The sequence below is a fragment of the Apium graveolens genome, chromosome 5, assembly GCF_009905375.1.
Source record: "Apium graveolens cultivar Ventura chromosome 5, ASM990537v1, whole genome shotgun sequence".
Classification (NCBI taxonomy): Eukaryota; Viridiplantae; Streptophyta; class Magnoliopsida; order Apiales; family Apiaceae; genus Apium; species Apium graveolens.
Window position 1 is genome coordinate 144,738,610 of NC_133651.1, and position 6,792 is coordinate 144,745,401.

The following is a 6,792-nucleotide window of genomic DNA, read 5'->3' on the forward strand; positions in this document are numbered from 1 at the left end:
GGACAACAATGAGGCCTCTTCATCTAGAGCTAATCTACCTCAACAAAGAAAATGGATAAAAGATCACCCCTTTGAGCTCATCATTGGTTATGTATCTGCTAGAGTTCAAACAAGGAGAGCAACTCAAGAAAAATGTCTATACAGCAGCTTTCTTTCTAAGGAAGAACCAAAGAAGGTAGAAGAAGCTTTGTTGGATCCTGATTGGATTTTAGCTATGCAGGAGGAGCTAAACCAATTTGAGAGGAATAAGGTATGGAAGCTGGTGCCCAAGCCTAGAGGAAAGAATCCAATTGATACCAAATGGGTATTCAGAAACAAGATGGATGAAAATGGCATAGTAGTCAGGAACAAAGCTAGATTGGTTGTTAAGGGCTATTGTTAACAAGAAGGAATAGATTTTGATGAAACATTTGCTCATGTTGCAAGACTTGAAGCCATCAGAATTTTATTAGTCAATGTAGCCCATGCCAATTTCAAAGTCTATCAAATGGATGTCAAAAGTGCCTTTCTAAATGGAGATTTGGAGGAGGAAGTCTATGTTAGTCAAACTCCTGGTTTTGAAGATCCAAACTTTCCAGAATATGTCTACTATCTTTTGAAAGCACTTTATGGACTGAAACAAGCATCTAGAGCCTGGTATGACACTTTATCAAAGTTCCTTATGGAAAATTACTTCACAAGAGGTACTGTAGATAAAACCTTATTCTTTAGAAATGTTAATAGCTCTAGTATATTTGTTCAAATTTATGTAGATGACATTAGTTTTGGCTCTACAGATGAAAAACTTTAAAAAAGGTTTGCCAAATTGATGCAGAGTAAGTATGAAATGAGTATGATGGGAGAACTAACTTACTTTCTTGGTTTACAAGTTAAGAAAGTTAGTGATTGAATATTCATTAGTCAAACTAAATACATTTGTGATCTTTTAAAGAAGTTTGATCTAATGGACTACACATCTGCAAAAACCCCCATGGCCACTGCAACTAAGCTTGAATTAAATACTACTGAAAAGTCTGTGGATATTTCAAGTTATAGGGGCATGGTTGACTCACTTCTATACTTAACAGCCAGTAGGCTAGATATAATGTTTGCTACATGTTTGTGTGCTAGATTTCAGGCTGATCCTAGAGAATCTCGCTTAGTAGCTATTAAGAGAATTTTCAGATATCTCAAGGGAACACCAAAACTTGGAATTTGGTACCCTAGAGATTCTGGTTTCGATCTAACTAGTTATTCAGATGCAGATTATACAGGTTGCAGAATTGATAGAAAAAATACCACAGGAACTTATCAATTTCTAGAAAATAAGCTTGTGTCCTGGTTCAGTAAAAAGCAAAATTCAGTTTCTAATTCTACAGCTGAAGCTGAATATATTGCTGCTGGCAGTTGCTGTGCACAGATTTTGTGGATGAAAAATCAATTGCTAGACTATGGTCTGCAAGTTGAAAGGATTCCCATTTTCTGTGATAACACAAGTGAAATTGCCATCACTGAAAATGCAGTGCAACATTCAAGAACAAAGCACATAGACATCAAGTAGCACTTTATAAGGGAACATGTAATGAATTGTACTATAGAACTACATTTTGTTCCTAGTGAAAAGCAGCTTACAGATATATTTACCAAGCCACTGGATGAATCCACCTTTTCAAGGTTGGTAAGTGAGTTAGGTATGCTAAATTATTCTTAAATCTTTTCAGATAATGTGCAAGTTGTTATGCAGCAGGAAATTTAATTGATTTTTCAGTCTTAGATGGAAGTTTGGCTAAGTCAAAATTTACATCTCGACGGATGATATTTATCTATCGAGTTTGATCATCCGTCGGAATACTGCTTATAAATAAAAATCAATTATTTTTCTGGAATATTTTATAACTCGACGGATAAAAGTTTATCCTCATCCGTCGAATTCTCTTAGTCTCAGCCGTTAATTTCCTGAAACAGTATCCATCGAGTATACTTACAGTTTGTAAGCATAACACGACGGATAATTGATAAAATTTTTATAGTTTATTTTTTAAACGGCTATTTTAGGCAATTTTCATTGGTTACTTTATTTTACTTTGTTATTTTTTACAGTTATTTTTGAGATAGTATAAAAGCATATTTCATTTCCATTGCTTTTCTTTTATCATTCTCAAATCATCTTCTCTAAATTCTCTCTTTCTCAAAAGCAATCAGCATCTCTATCTCTGTAATTTCCACTCTCTAACAATGACACCAATAGTCCAAATTGTAACACCCCTAAATTCAAGGTCGGGAATTCGGGTTGTTACGATCACTTAATATTGTCTAATGAATAATTAATCCTCTTGTCACGTCATTACTCGACCTTTTTAACCAAACTCACACACACAGGTTATATGCTCAAAAACATTACTAAATTAACGTTAAAGTATTTAAGTTATTACAGACCAAAGGAAATTATCTCAAAAGGGTGAACGCCGAGAACAGCTCTACATGAGACTGGCTCAGGTCACAATTAGTCTTGGTTCAAGTACTCAAAAGGAAACTATCTCTACTCGTCTACCTGAGGTGACTGGCGGACGACCAATCTACGGTACTCACGTGCGTCCCCTACCCGCTTGCGGGCAGTCGTCCTGGTTCGGGCCATGCTGGTAATCTGTTATGATATGATATTTATAAAAGCAAGAGTGAGCACTAACGCTCAGCAAGATATAGATATCCATTATTTAAATATGATCATTTAGGGAAAACAACCATTAAGCATTGTATATCCAAGGTTTCTAAAAGTTTATATGCTTGTCACTTTTATGAAAAACTCAACTTTAAATGTATCAGTTTAATCAACTTATACTCGTACTCATTTTATCTCAAAATCTCAATATGATGCTTGAACCAAGATTCTCGAATGGATGTTATATATATTTATCAACAACCTTATTTAAAACTCAGCCTTATCGGCCTTCTGCTATAGGTTTCATAACAATTTATCCAAAGTGGAGAAAATGGACTATATTAGAATAAACCACGTACCGGTGATCAGCCGAATACGAAATTTTCTCTACTAGTAGAGGGAATACGAACCTAGCCGCCTTTGGGCTTATCAAGACATTACATGATGGTTGCCCATTTTCGTGCAAGTTCGAAAGTCAATGGTCACAGAGACCATATAACTGTATACTGTGCCACTCCGTGCTTTGTCACTACTCGATACCTCTCCGTGCCGGCTAGGCCATATTCCAGTCCCAAAACAATTATATCATTTACATAAAATCCTTTATCGAAGGAATAGATCATTCTGAGTTGACCTTTAAATAAGATAATTTATTCATCACTTTTAATACAATTGATCCTTGGGAGTTGTCGGAGTTTTGAATTTAAAAAATCATTTTCAAACCCTTAACTGTAGTAGAGTTTTACATATATTGTTCACTCGTTTTTCATTGAGCGAGGAGGCAAAACCCTTATGCTTCTAGACTAAGTTCCCTAAGGTTTTGATAAGTTTCAGATGATTGATCTCTTCCGAGAATTTTGAATAATTTAGAAAGTATCCTTGGGAACTATGTCTATTTTTAAATGATTTTTAGAAGTACGGAATATTAAATATTTACGGTCTCATAATATTTTTAAGAATGGTTCAATGAATTGATAAAACCTTAAGTACAAAATGTTTCTCAATATGGATCAATGAATTGATAAAAATCTTAATTAAATACTTAAGCAAAGATTGACATCTTATGATTATCCTTCGAATGGTTACATACGTTTTAGATAGAGTGAATTGATTTAAAAACTTTTCAATATCTCTTTAAGTATTTTTCGGATATTTTAGTAACTCTTCAGGTATTACTTATAAATAAATAATCAAGTAGGATATCCCTTAGGTGAATATTCGATTATCTCTTTTAGTTATAAATCAAATCTCAACCGTTCGCTTAAATGTTACGTGAAAGTACTTTGTTTATTGAAATCGAAATCTTCCGCGTCCAGCTCATTTTGGGATTAAATCGGTTTAAAAATATCTCCGACTCCCACTATCTTGTATTATATTAAAATTACGTTTCAATTTCTCATACTCGTATTAAACTATGTTTGTTTTTTGTAAACAATCGCATAATTGGAATGTATTGATATCACAGACAAGCATATATTTTCAAACTGTAAATCATGGCATCAATATCACAACAGTATATATAGCATGGATAATTTGTGTTAGGGTTTCGTAAACTTGCCTCGAGTGCTAGGAGTGGTATGGTCTCGGGGCTTTTGTTGGCGATCTAAAATCAATAACCAACGATCTTAGTTAGTACGCGATTATCGATTCGCTTCACTAAAACATTTTTATAAAATCAAAAAATTAATATTTCCTTAAAATTCTTTTTGGACAGTCTTCCTTGCTGCATTATTTAATTATCATGATTTTTCCAAGATTCTGAAATTATTTTTAGCATTTCAAAATCATCATGCAAGTGGCCTATGTGCAGTTGGCTTTTCGTATGAACGCTCTACACTAAAACGGTCATAACTTCTAAACCGTAAATCCCCTCGCGACGATCCACCCATGTACAGAAACTAAAAATACAGATCAAGTTTCAAACATTTACATGGCTGAATACACTGCAGAAGGCAGACCAAGTGCAATAGGCTCCACATTCCATTTCTACTACTTGTTCTTGACACAATCACTACTTATGACCAACACAACACTTCTTACTTCTCAAGATCCAATCACATACACCTTATATACTTTATCTAGCATCACATACAATCATCACAACTCAAAAACTCAAGTACTTAGCAAGAATATGAGCAAAACAACCTTACACATCCACAAACTTTTGGATCTTGACACTACATTACAAATAACTCTTAAACTGACCCTTAAAACTTTAAAGAGTTGGAAGTTATACCTTCTTCAGCACTAGGAGGGTTAGTAATAAGATTATTAGGGCTTGGTTTTCTTGAAAAACACTTAAAGGGCTAGATCCTTAAGAAACAAAACCAAGAAACCAAGTTAGTCAAAATAGTCCATAAAGTTCTTGAACTTCAAGAATTTGTTTCTCACAAACCATTAAGAATTTGGCCATTAAATCATAGACATACCTTTAATAGGATGTAAGAAAGCTTTTTGAATTTTTGTAGAATTTTTAATAGAGGGAAGGATAGAGAAGTGAAGTGAGGAAGAGGGCTCTCCCTCATTTTCTGCATAAACAGGCCGAGAGCAAAAAGGGGGAATGGGGGGGTTTTTGGTTGGATTTTTGTTGAAGTGTGAGAGTGTATAAGATGGTTTGATAGTGTGTATATATGGGTATAATAATCATCAAAAGAAATGGCTTAGTTGACAATTTTAGATGAGTAGAAATGGGGAGGTATGGCCTTGTACCTTCTAGTCTCCTAATTACTATTCACTAACTATTCACTTACTATTCCACTAACTATTCTAGTTAGCTTCTAATTCCCTAGTTACATCTCCTAACTACTAGTTAGCTTGATTTTGCTTGGCCAACTTGCATGGAATTAATTTCTCATTCGATTATTTAACGTACACGCGATTGTCGTTCCATTCCGATAGTTTAATCGTATAATATTTCATTTCGCAGTAAATTCTTTTATCGCTTATAATCCTTTAACCAATTTTATTGCTTTCTCTTGATCATAGAAACACCTTAATATAATATTTATTTCATGTAGTATTCCCGGTTCTATGCCATTCCTTACGGATATGAAAACACGTAGTATAATTGTGAATCTTCGAATTCCGACGGCTTTTACATTCACTTATTTTCCTCGATAAACAAGAATATGATCTCGGATTTCCAAAATTCCACTATTCATATTTGTGATGAACTCCTTGCGTATTACATAACTAGTTCCAGTTACTATTCACTGAAGTTTTAAAATATTACAAAAATCAGGGTTCTTACAGTCCCCCCCCCTAAAAGGATTTCGTCCCGGAATCAATCCACAAATAGATGGGGTACTTTTCTTGCATGTGACTCTCTAATTCCCAAGTTGACTCCTCGACGTTGTGATGCCTCCATAAGACTCTGACTAGATTGACACTCTTGTTCCGGAGTACTTGCTCTTTTCGGTCAATGATTTCGACTGGTTGCTCAACATAGGACAACTCTGGTCATGCTCCACTATATGTTTGGCATCCGCATTATACTTCCTCAACATTGATACATGAAAAACATTATGAACCTGCTGAAGATTTGGAGGTAAAGCTAACTCGTATGCCACGGGTCCTATCCGTCTTAGAATCTCGAAAGGTCCAATATAACGGGGGCTCAGCTTCCCCTTCTTCCCAAATCTCATCAATCCTTTCCATGGTGACACTTTTAGAAATACCTGGTCACCCACTTCATACTCTCTATCCTTCCGTGCCAGATCGGCGTATTTACGCTGTCGGTCCTGGGCTGCTGTTATGCGTCCTCTGACTAATTGAACTATGTCCCTTGTCCTTTGCACCAAGTCGGGACCTAGTAACTTTCTCTCACCAACTTCATCCTAATACAAGGGCGAACGGCACCTTCGGCCATACAATGCCTCGTATGGGGGCATTCCGATACTCGCATGATAACTATTGTTGTAGGCAAACTCTATCAAAGACAGGTGTTCATCCCAAGAACCCTTAAAATCTATTACACACATTCTCAACATGTCCTCCAATGTCTGAATGGTTCGCTCACTTTTTCCAATTGATTGTGGATGGTAAGCGGTGCTCATGTTTAGTTTGGTTCCTAGGCATTCCTGAAAGCTCTTCCAAAATCTGGAGTTGAATCGGGGATCTCGGTCAGATACGATAGCTACTGGCACTCCATGTCT